The following is a 13,573-nucleotide window of genomic DNA, read 5'->3' on the forward strand; positions in this document are numbered from 1 at the left end:
CTAATGGCGCAAACGTCACCGCGAAATTTCATGGGCACTTTTTGATATTTTTTGATATCACCAAGACAGATACTTTTTGATATCATGAATATTTTTAAATTTCGTGGGCACTTTCTGAATTCATGAGGACACTCGATCTCGATCCCCCTCCATCTCGATCTCGATTCCACCCGCACCCTCCCCCGCTAGCTCCACCGCTGCCGACGACCCACCGCACCCTCTCCCGCTCCACCGCCACCGACGAGCACCCCCCGCACCCTCCATCTCGATCTCGATTCCACCCGCACCCTCCCCCGCTAGCTCCACCGCCGTCGACGACCCCCCGCACCCTCCCCCGCTCCACCGCCGCCGACGAGCACCACCCGCACCCTCCATCTCGATCTCGATTCCACCCGCACCCTCCCCCGCTAGCTCCACCGCCGCCGACGACCCACCCCAGCCTCTCCCGCTCCACCGCCGCCGACGAGCACTCCCGCACCCTCCCCCGCTCCACCGCCGCTGAAGAGCACCCCCCGCACCCTCCCCCGCTCTGGTCAAATTATGTATGCAAGAACAAACCTTTAAACAATTACTAACATTCATAACAAAAATTATTTATAACATCACCACAAATTAATCTTAACTTGGTTTACCCACTAAACTAGTTTCAATCATTCTATAAATCAGGCATAATAACTAACAAATATTTATCAGAATACAAATACACAATAATTATTTAAATGCATGGATTATTGTTTCATATTCATATTCATTTATTAAATTATAATAATAATAAATATATACTAATGGCGCACCGGCCTGGTGGTGCGCCATTGCTATGTAAAAAAAGATTTATAATGGCGCACCAGCAGTGGGTGCGCCATTGCTATCTAAAAAACAATTTCTAATGGCGCACCGACGGGTAGTGCGCCATTAGTAAGCTTCCCCCTATAGCTAAGTCCTCCCTCTCCCTCGCCAGATCCCATTCATCCCTCTCTCCCTCGCTAGACCCATGACGCCGCCGCCCCGACCCACGACGCCGCCGCCCCGACCCCCGCCGGACTCCACCCCCGCCGGCCCCGCGCCCTGGCGCCCCCACCCCCGCCGCCCCCTCCGCCCCCACGCCCCCGCGCCCCACCCTCGCCGGACTCCACCCCCGCCGCCCCCGCGCCCCCGTGCCCCCACCCCCGCCGCCCCGACCCTCAATGTCTTCGCCTTCCTCCTCGCCGTCGGCGCCGAGCAGCGATGCGGCACCGTACGCCCCCCGACCCTCCTCCTCCCCTTCCCCTCCTCCTCCTCCCCTTGCCCCCCGCCTGCGCCGGGGCTGACGGCCCCTTCTCTGTCTCGCAAGGAAAGGTCTCCGGCGCCTCTATGACACCGACGCCTCACCGTCGATCCACGTCACCTCGTCAACCCCAGCCCCGCACGAGCTCACCATCGTCCTTCTCTCGGTGAGCTGCACTGGTTCCCCTCCCCCCTTTCTGTTAACTGAACATTGTCAGGTTTAGGTTCTGTTAACTGAAAAAGTTTAGATTCAGAAACATTGTTGGACTGATAGGAAGTTTTTTGAACAGAGCAATCTACACCTGTAATTTCTACTGTTATGCCTTTGTTACTCGAGTCAAAATTTCAGTCAAATTTTTCCTGTCAAAATTTTCAGTCAAGCACAACTGATCATGTAACTTGAGACCTTGCCCTGCGGCATTATAATGTTTGATGCCTGCATCAACACTTCTCTGTACTGCATGCGGTTGTTATAGTTGAGGGTCAAAAGTAGGGGTTAGCTTTAACATGATTCGCTAGTGCTTTCATCACAGAACACATTCTTTGAAAAGAGGATATTCTGAAGTCGATGCTTTCTCGGGATGGGAATAATAGTCTGAAATACACCTGATGGAAACCTTTGTTAATTGTGATCTTTGCACATGTTTAATGTCTATGCTGTTGTGCGGCTGTTATGTGTGTCTATGTCGGTGAGCTTGTGTTATGCACTTCTGCGTTTGACAAGTAATGACTTGCAAAGATGATGATCATCTTGCTAGTTTGCTGGGTTTTGTCTCCGACCATTGTGTCATGATGAATTTGCAGGTATTCCGAGAGGTCCTTGAGTTTTCCGGAATGTCGATTAACTTCCGTTCCGGCAAATTCGGGTACTCCATATGTCCTATTTTCAGCAAAGGTCATGCTGAAATTTTCCGTGAATTTTAGCATGACTTTGCTAAAAATAGGACATATGGGGTACTTGCGACTAATGCGTGGGCCGGGGTATCTTAGTACTTAATTAAGTAGGATCAACTGCCCCTTTATTCTTGCTGCATTAAACCATAGGTTTTAGGGTGCCTTGGTGTCGATAAGAACCTAAATGATGAAAGCTTAGGCTTTTAGGGTGCCTCAGCGTCGACAAACCCTAAATGATAAAACCTTGGCTTTTAGGGTGCCTCGGTGTCGATAAGAACCTAAATGATGAAAGCTTAGGCTTTTAGGGTGCCTCGGTGTTAACAAACCCTAAATGATAAAAGCTTAGCCTTTAGGATGCCTCGGTGTCGACAAACCCTAAATGATGTAGTTTTGAATTATGAACGTAGGATATGTCATAATCGGACGACGAAAGTCTCCCGGGGGAGTGCGACTGGTGCCATGACAATCGAGGTTTGTGCAATATGCCTCACTTGGACGATGATAGCGCTTCAGCATTAAGCTCGAGGAGACCTTCGAAGTTGAAACGGTACACAACGACGACAGGTGTTATTTTCATAATTAAGCATGACTTCAACTATTTCAACGTGTAATTTTCATCTTTTACAATTCGAGTATAGCTTATCCCATGCCATGCAAGACGCTATGTCTTGGAGAGGATGGATTTTGAAGACCATGAAATTTCTGAAACAAAGAAAATTCACCTAAGGACTCATCACGATGTGGACTTTGAAGTAAATCTATATAATTCTGAGAGTGTAACCCATTTTGGTTGCAAAAATTGGGAAGCATTTTGCAAGATGTATGGTTTTGATGAGGGTATGCTTATCACCATGGATCTTGGTAATCCTGACATCAACCAAGAAAATATGGACATTTGGGTCCTTGTTGATACGCCTCCAGTTCTACCGCTATGTGAGTTTCTCAAACATAGTTATTAGCTAACTTATATTGTTTATTTCAAAATATTTGACAGCTTATTTCCATTAACAGCTTATTTTTATTGTTTCAAGAATGTGCGGGAGATGGTAGACAAAACCCACTACACCGATGGCTCCGAATTAACAACTTACAAGGAGAAAAATCATCTGGTCGGATTTTGTACTGACATTGAGAATTACAATATCCACAATCAAACTCCTCAACATTATGGTAAATACGTGCCACTAGTGCATGTGTTCAACTATGGTAACTACCATGGAGATACCCTGGTAAGATTTTTACTATTACGACATCCGTGCATCTTTTGCATATATACTTCTAAAACTAGTACATCATTGCTAATTATGAAGTTATTACTATGTTTTTCAACAGATAATCCCAGAGAATTGTGTGCCTCATTTGATATATAAGAAAGGTAGTCTTAATGTTTTGAACATACAGCCAGGTCATCCGATGAATCTCAACTGTCCATACGAGATTTCTAAAAGAAGTGGAGACATGAAAATCAAAGGATGGAAAAAATGTATGGACAGTTGTAAGGAGGTTCTTGGAAGCAAAAGGAAGCGAAGCGCAAGAATTGGAGACAGGATGTTCTCCATTGTCCATAATGGAGAGTCAGGGTCTATATTGTTTTATGCTATTTTAGCTTAAATAGGGTATTTAGGTCCTGCCTAATACTTATGATCATGTGCTAAGAACAATTAAGTAGGGTTGGTTCGATGACTATCAAGATGATGATCGTATGACTTGTTATTAATAACGAGTAGAAGTTGTATGATGATGATTAGTAGGACTTGTTAGGATTAGTATTACTTCCGACAAACTCGCTACTCGCGGTCTCGAGACTTGTAATGTTCTATCTTTGTTTGGTCTTTTGAATTCGGAGACTAATATGATGAATTGTATTCGGAGACTAATCTTCTATTGTATTCGATGAATCTGCTCTTGCTGTGAGGTGCTGTCTATATTCTGTCCAATAATATATTTTGTAACCTGTGCAAAATTCAGGAAAGTAAAAAAACCTAATATTCATACTAATGGCGCATCACCCAACAGTGCGCCATTAGTATGCCAGATACTAATGGCGCATGCTGTTCTATACTAATGGCGCACTGTGTGGTGCGCCATTAGTATACCAGATACTAATGGCGCACCGTGCGCCATTAGTAAGAAATACTAGTGGCGTGATACTAATGGCGCACCAGTAGTGCGCCATTAGTAGGCAAAACTGGTGCGCCATTAGTAGCCCTTTTCCTAGTAGTGTGGTGGTCCCCACTAACGAGCTGATTAATCCAAACTTAACGGGCCCCCTCTTTGCCGTCAGCTAGTGGACGACAAAGAGGAAAAAAAGCTGACGACAAAGGTTTGGCGGACGGCAAAGACCTAACCTACCTAACGGCGAGACCCACCCCGCCCTGGATCCATCTCTCTTTCTCTCATCTCTCCTCCCCGAGCCACCACACCACCGCCCCCGCCGCCCGCCGCCGCCCCCACCCCCTGTCGCCGCCCCCGCCACCCGCCGCCACCCCCACCAGCTGCCCCACCTGCCGTTGCCCCCGCCACCCACCAGCCGCCCCCACCACCCGCCGCCCCCGCCACCCGCCGCCGCCCCCACCCCGTGTCATCGCCCCACCACCCCGGCGTCGCCGCCGCCACCGCGGTCTGGTGAGTTATTTTTTTTCTTTTTTTTGCTGTTTAATTGTTAGTGTTAGGTTTAGTGCTAGATATATATGTGTTAGTGTTAGATTTAGTGCATGGGTTTTAGATAGTTAGTCATATAATTAAAAGAAGTAGAAAAAAGATGAAAAAAGAAGAGTAAGAAAAGAAGAATATGTAGAAGGGGAAGAAGAAGAAGAAGAAGAAGAAGAGGGGAGAAGAAGAAGAAGAAAGTGTAGGAGAAGAAGAGGAGGGGAGAAGAAGAAGAAGAAGAAGAAGAAGAAGAAGAAGAAGAAGAAGAAAGTGTAGGAGAAGAAGAGGATGTGAGAAGAAGAAGAAGAAGAAGAAGAAGAAGAAGAAAGTGTAGGTGTAGGAGAAGAAGAGGAGGGGAGAAGAAGAAGAAGAAAGTGTAGGTGTAGGAGAAGAAGAGGAGGGGAGAAGAAGAAAAGAAGAATATGTAGAAGGTGCTCTTTGGCCTTCCAGAGGCCGACAAGGTCATATATTTGTGAAGTATGAGTTAGGTCGTATATTTTTCAATTTTGTTATGCAAAACATCATACATATTTGTGTTTATCGGGTGGATTCAAATGTGCAGTTGTTTCGTCGCTGCGAGGGTGTGGTGTTTGACGACCTCCCCGTGCGTTCGACGAGCTCCGCCCCTGCGTTCGTTGGTGAGCACAAATGACATCTCCTCCTCCCCCTTTATTTGCTCTGTTCCGGTCTTCGTGACGATGAAACTTGCTATCTATAGGTGTCAATCATCAGTATGCGTAACCACTATGCGTCTCCCGTTCGAAAGGGTTACATCTATAAATATACATGCATTTGCATATTTATAATTGTGATTCTTTCGAATTGTCCAACGCTATCCATGGACAACCCGAGTATGTGTAGATTGGGTTCGTTTTCCCATATGCTTCCGGATCCGACACCTAATTTTGTCAGTGTCTCCCCTGTTGTTCTCCGGGTACACATCCTCTTTGTTTATTGTAGAGACGTGTATCAGGAGAACAGCGGGGAGGTGCTGCCGAAATTTTGCGTCGGATCCGGAGCATAGCATGGGGAAAGGAACCCAATCTACACATACTCTGGTGGGATTAGGACCTATCATTACCTATTAGAGTGTAGGTTGCATGGAAGTAATAAAATTGACAAACTAGATCAACTGATGAATATATACATGGGGAATTACATATATATATATATATGTTGTGTGTCCAGTAGTTCTGAAAGTCAAGATGAGTGATCGTGCGTGGATGTACACTGGTCAGAACAAATGGAGCACTGAATGGTTCACAAAAACCAAGGCGTTTATGCAAGCCGCATTTGCAAATGGCCAGAGGAAAACCTAGTGCCCCTATTCCCGGTGCAACAATTGGGAAAAGAGGACAGAGGCTGAAATGGGCAAACACCTGCAGAAGAGTGGTTTACGCCCAATTATACGGTGTGGACATTTCATGGTGAGTCTGCCCAACATGACCGAGCTGAGGTGGTTCGTCCTCGCACCGACGAGCATGGTACCGGGATGGAAAACATGGTGCAAGACTTGGATGATGCTCGGGATTCGGATGAGGAGATGGAGGAATCTGCAAAGGCCTTCAATGAAATGTTGGAGTCTTCAAAACGTCCGCTCCACGAGCACACTGAGCTTTGTCAATTGGGCTCAGTTCAACTTGGGCAGAGAATGCAACGACGCAATTATGACAGTACTTGGACGCTTTCTACCCAAAGGCCATGTAATGCCTGTAAACCTGTACCAGTCGGACAAAATCCTCCGTGCACTGAAGATGCCTTATGAGAAGATACATGCATGTGAGAAAGGATGTGCCTTATTTAGTTTTGACTATGCGGACTTGAACTATTGTCCCATTTGCAAGTCTTCCAGGTATGTTGTGGTAGACAACGGTATGGGTGAGAAGACGCATACCAAAATCCCCATTAGTGTTCTTGGGTATATGCCAATCATACCAAGACTGCAACGTCTTTTCATGGTTGAAGAGACAGCCAGACAGATGATATGGGACAAAACACGCAAAATAACCAAACTAGATAAGATGAGGATCTGATGATGGTACACACATCGGATGGTGTTGCATGGAAAAAGTTTGATGAATTACATGATGACAAAGCGACAGATCCGGGGCATCCTCGAGTCGGCGTAAGCACGGATGGGTTCAGTGTGTTTGGTCTGACGGCAACCCAATACAATTGTTGGCCCATATTTGTCTTTCCACTCAATCTCCCCCCCCCCCCCGGATAGATTATGCAAAGAAAGAACATTTTCCTGACATTGATAATTCCAGGGCCCAACTATCCAGGGAAAAATATGAATATGTACATGCAGCCGCTTAAGGATGAATTGCAAGAAGCCCGGGATAATGGGTTCAAGACATACGATGCCTATAGCAAACAGAACTTCATAATGCGTGTCTGGTACATTTACTCGACGCATGACTTGCCGGCGTATGCGCTATTCGTTAGCTGGTGTGTGCATGGAAGGTTCCCGTGCCCCACATGCAAGGGAGCTCTTGAGTTTCGTTGGCTTCCGGCCGGTCACAAGTTTTCTTGCTTCGACATGCATAGACAGTTCCTGGATAACAAAGAATGGCAGACCATTACGTTGTATATCTTCAACAACCTGACAGAAGTGCAGACATACACCGAGTAATTTCTCGGTACATTGTTTTGCAACTTCTATTTCCTTTGAACTGCTCTTATTCCTGGATATTTCATACAGTCGATACGTCGCCATATTCTCGTATGGAGCGGTAATCCAAAAGGATTCCGTCGAAGAGTATGAGCTTCTCGCAAAGCAAGGAGGCGGCTATCCCGGTTTCATCTCTTGGTTCAAACAAACGGTGATTTCTATTAGACCATTTCATTTCATTCGCTAATTTCTGCCTAATGCAACAATCCTTTCGTATTAAACTTGTAGGCTAATTCAGAGTCTATGGACGCCAAATTGAGACAAGTCGCTAATGGTTTTGACTATAAGGTCCTTTCATTTGACAAATACGACATCAACGGGTATCGCTTTCGTACCTATGGCAAAGAGCTATCTATGGCCGACCGAAAGTCTACACATTGTTGTGTATCTGCTATCGGCGAAGGAGGTACCGAGTATTATGGGAGAGTTGAAGCAATTTATGAACTTCTATTCTATGGTGACAACCCACCGAATGTCGTACTCTTCAAATGTTATTGGTTTCAGCCGAAGGAGACTAGAAGGACTCATGAACATATAGGGCTAGTTGAAATCAAACAAAGCACCCATTTAGATGTTCCTGATGTCTATATTACGGCTCAACAGGCGACCCAAGTATTCTATCTACCGTGGGCCTGCCAAACTAATCCAAATCTGAAAGGTTGGGGTGTCGTATATGAAGTGCCGCCACGTGCTATACTATCTCCCCCAAAGGAAGAGGATTATGAACCTCGCATTAACCCAGACACATATGAAGGAGAATTCTTCCAAGCGACACGTCTTTCCAAAAAACGTTTCAAGAACCGATATACTTCACCCCAAAACATTGAAGTAGACAATGATAGTGAATCCGGCATCACCCCAGAGGAGGAACAAGAAGAGCCGGAACAAGAAGAGGTTACTGTTGCGGATGACCTGTCAATGCTTGACAGATTACATCAAGGTGGTCTTCCACATTTTGATGCCGCCAAACCCTATGAGCACGTCATTGATGATAGTGATGATGATGATTATGCATTTATTGATGATAGTGATCGAGATTATTAGTAGCCCGCTCCTACACCTCCATGATCACGGTAAGTTTCTCTAGTGTTTTGCTTAACAAATGCATAAGGACCTAGACTTAGCTTTATTTCCTGCAAAATGACTTAATAAGCTTACTGACCTCCAAAACCATCCATTTTACCGAAGTTAGCTTACTTATGACAAAAATGGCATAATTAGCTTAGTTAGCTCATAAACGATCCATTTTACCCAAGTTAGCTCTTAAATGACCCATTTTACCTAGGTTAGCTCCAAAATGACCCATCTTACCTAGGTTAGCTCTAAAATGATGCATCTTACCTAGGTTAGCTCATAAACAATCCATTTCAACTAAGTTAGCTCATAAATGATCCATTTCACATTAGTTAACTCATAAACGATCCATTTCACCATAGTTAGCTCATCAACGATCCATTTCACCTTAGTTAGCTCATAAACGATCCATTTCACCTTAGTTAGCTCATAAACGGTCCATTTCACCTTAGTTATCTCATAAACGATCCATTTCACCTAAGTTAGCTCATAAATGATCCATTTCACCTAAGTTAGCTCATAAATGATCCATTTCACCTAGGTTAGCTCTAAAATGATCCATTTCACCTTAGTTAGCTCATAAACGATCCATTTCACCTTAGTTAGCTCATAAACGATCCATTTGACCCTAGTTAGCTCATAAACGATCCATTTCACCTTAGTTAGCTCATAAACGATCCATTTCAACTTAGTTAGCTCATAAATGATCCATTTCACCCAAGTTAGCTCTAAAATGATCCACTTCACCTTAGTTAGCTCATAAACGATCCATTTCACATAGCTTAGCTCTAAAATGATCCATTTCACCTTAGTTAGCTCATAAACGGTCCATTTCACCTTAGTTAGCTCATAAACGACCCATTTCACCTAAGTTAGCTCATAAATGATCCATTTCACCTAAGTTAGCTCATAAATGGTCCATTTCACCTAAATTAGCTCATAAATGACATATACTTCTTCTTCTAGTCACCTTTTTTTCTAACTTCTTATTTTCCATTTTGCAGATCTCATTCACTTCACGGAAGCTAGCTTGCTATGATGGAGTGCTTGTTTTTTCTTTCATTCTCTTCTAGTATTCTTAGCTTGCTATGATGGAACAATGTGTATGTGCAACTTGCTATGTATGAATGGATGGAACTATCTATGTATGTACGATGAAACTTATGTGCTGGATATGTCATATGTTTGCTGTGAAATAACCCTGTGAAATATATCTATATATGTCATATATATTTGCTGTGAAAATTGTTGGATATAAAAAACAGAAAAAAGAGCCAATGCAGGCTCTTTGCCGTCAGCCACCGACGGCAATGGGCTCTTTGCCGTCCGCGACAGACGGCAAAGAAGCCACGTGGCAGCCAACTATGCTTCCTGGGAGCTCACCTATTTGGTCAGTTTGCCTACAATGGCGGACGTCAAAGCCTTTGGCTATAGCCGCGGACGGCAAAGACTTGCTGGAAAGTGATGTCCAACTAACGTCATTAGGCAGACGGCAAAGGCCTGATGATATTTGCTGCCAGCCGCGGACGGCAAACTCTATCGTTAGCCACCCAACGGACTAACGGTGAATTTATTGCCGTCGGGTTTCTTTGCCGTCCACTGCGGATGGCAAAGGCCCCTTTGCCGTCCTCTTACGAAAGAGTACGGCAAAGAATCTCTTTACTGATCCTTTCTTTGCCGGTGCATTTTGCCGTCTGCGGCAGATGGCAAAGGCCTTTGCCGTCCGTCGTCTGTGTCATTCCCGTCCGCCTTGGCGGACGACAAATTAGCTGATTCCTGTAGTGTGTGAATGTCTTGATGAGATTGGTTTCAAGATACTAAGGTGTTTCTGCAAATTGGAGCAAAGAAGTGTGGTCATGTTCCAAAAATGTCATAGCTTACATTACAGTCATTAGATGCAGATCTGATGGTCAGAAATGATGGATGACATGCGCATCACCATCACAAACTGAGTGTTTTATAGGAGTAGAGAAAAATAAACTTAAATTACCCGGGAGGGGGAGGGGTTTAGTTCATTGTGTGGCCTTTATCACTCCGCTACCATATTCAGGACATTTACAGCATTTCTAGGGTTGTAACCTCGAAAAATCAAGATCTAGATCACGGCCACATGAAACGGGACCCGATCAAGCCATCGAGAGGGAACGAGTCTGGCCTGTGGAGGGAGTGCGGGGCCCAATCCTTCATTTGCCTCAAAACTCGGTGCCACTTTATGTGGTCTCTAGCCACCAAGGCCCGCCCCATGCACCGCACGCCTGCTGGACCAACACGATGCATACACACATGGCCACGTATACACCCATCGGTCAACCTTGACAACATGGACATGATGCACGCACGCTTATTAGTCATCTAGCCACCAACCATGCACGCCTAGCCAGCAATACTCAAATCATGCACTGCTAGTCAACTGCACATATTGCACACCGAGATTGGGCATCATGCACTATTTTGCCATAAAATGTGTCTAGTTGAGCAGCGTGTTGCCCATGTTGGACATGAGGGCATGGTTTGCATCGAGGTGGCTAGTAGTGCTTGTTCTCGGTCGGGTTGGCTAGGGGTACATGATATGGGTCGGTATGAACGATGTCGCATCGCACCGCATCTGATTCCCCTCAATGGTACCAGATGCCGTAATGACATGCATATGGTAGACGGATCCGCACGATGACACAAATGTGAACTAATCGCCATGGTTTAGGTGCATGTTTAAATTCAATATTTAGGAATTAACAAATCAATTTTTTTACATCAAAGACGATGACCACTAGTTCTGAATTTCCGTAACTTTTCATTTGCCATTGCTTTGTTTTTGAAGTTTTACAACATATTAAAAAAATACAACATGATAAGCGCATTACTCCTAAATCCTGGTTGTGCATGATCGTGCCCATCTCAAACCTGCCTAGCAAATCAGGGGAGGTGTGAACAACGCACGGGGTGGTGTGAACGTGGCCAAAGTAGTACTAATTAAGTCATCCCAAAGTCTAGAGCCAGCCGCTCCGCCTCTCGATTATTAATCTTGTCATCGGCTGCATCGTCCTCTTCCCCATCCACAAATCAACAGACGAGGGTTTTCTCCTCCCACGCCTCACCGCTCACCGTGCACCCTTCCCGCAGCTGCACCTCCTCCGTCAAGATGCTGCGCACCTCCACCGTCGAGATGCCATGCACCTCCGCCGTTGAGATGCCGCACACCATGGGAGGGATGGCCATGCCGGGGGTGATGCCCGGGCCGCCGGCGAGGGGTCGAGCGGGCAGCAGGGCCGTCTTGACATCCTCGCCGCCGTCCTGGATCTTCATCCGGAGCAGGTGGCTCCTCCGCCGGTGCAGGTGACTCTTCTGCCGCGGCTGCTGACTCCTCCGCCCGAGCCCGTGGTCCACAGCGACGACGATGGAGAAGAGGTCATTCATTTATCTTCCTTATTGGGACAAATACAAAGTTTTATCTGGTCAGTGCTTTCCTCCTTTTTTGGGGAAGACTAGGGTTTCTATTTTCCTTTAGTCAAAGAAATCCCTGCCTAGATTCTATAGATCTAGGTTCAGGGGTAGGTCCACATGGGTGCATGGGTGTACATCTGTACACACCAAATTTTTTGCAGAAAGTTAAGGCAGGTGTATGCAAGGTAAAAGGACTAAAAGTGGTGTACTTTGTTCACTAAACTTCATGCCAATCCATATAAAAGCTTTATTTTGACTATAAGCATGTGGAGAATTTAGCACGGATTGCAACAAGGAAATACAATCTATCAAAGTGCAATTATCATAATTAAACTCCTTGAAATCCAAGATAGTAGGTTCATTGCTATGTAAAGTTTTGACCTCTCCAATCCCACTTTTATCAATTTTTGCATCAAGATCTAAAACGCCGAATCATTGGGACGCCTTCTAACTAAAGTCGACTCATCTCCAGTCCCATCATTATCAAGATTCATATTGCAAAACAAAGATTTAATAGGGACACATCAATAACTTTTAGATCTTCATCATTATTATCATCGAAACTAGAAGAACACGCTTTCACAAAGCAACCTTTTTTAGCACGCATCCTAGCGGTTCTTTCTTTGCACTCATCAATGGAAATTCTCATATATTTGAGAGACTCATTGATATCATGCTTAGGTGCAATAGATCTAAGTTTCAAAGAATCAACATCAAGAGAAATTCTATCCACGTTCCTATCCAACTCATCAATCTTAGACAATTTTTCTTCAATCAAAGCATTGAAACTCTTTTGCCAACTAACAAATTCTTTAATCATAGGGAATCTTATTATAATTTCCATATGAATTGTTGTAGGAATTACCATAATTGGTAGAGGAATTACTAGGAAACGGTCTAGGATTAAAATTACCTCTATATGCGTTATTACCAAAATTGTTCCTACCAACAAAATTCACATCCATAGATTCATTATTATTCTCAATCAAAGTAGACAAAGGCATATCATTAGGATCAGACGAAACACTCTTATTTGCAAACAATTTCATAAGCTCATCCATCTTTCCACTCAAAATATTGATTTCTTCTATAGCATGCACCTTTTTATTAGTAGATCTTTCAGTATGCCATTGAGAATAATTAACCATAATGTTATCTAGGAGTTTAGTAGCTTCTCCTAAAGTGATTTCCATAAAAGTACCCCCCACGGTCAAATCTAAAAGATTTCTAGAAGAAAAATTCAATCAAGCATAAATTTTTTGTATAATCATCCATAAATTAAAACCATGTGTAGGGCAATTGCGTATCACTAATTTCATCCTCTCCCAAGCTTGTGCAACAAGTTCATGATCAAGTTGCTTAAAATTGATAATACCGTTTCTAAGAGTGATGATCTTACCAGGAGGAAAATACTTAGAGATAAAAGCATCTTTGCACTTATTCCATGAATCGATATTATTTTTAGGCAAAGACAAAAACCAAGTTTTAGCACGATCTCTAAGCGAAAACGGGAATAGCTTCAATTTAACAGTATCATTATCCACATATTTCTTCTTTTGCATATCACATAAATCAACA

This window comes from Triticum aestivum, chromosome 7A, assembly GCF_018294505.1.
Source record: "Triticum aestivum cultivar Chinese Spring chromosome 7A, IWGSC CS RefSeq v2.1, whole genome shotgun sequence".
Taxonomy (NCBI): Eukaryota; Viridiplantae; Streptophyta; class Magnoliopsida; order Poales; family Poaceae; genus Triticum; species Triticum aestivum.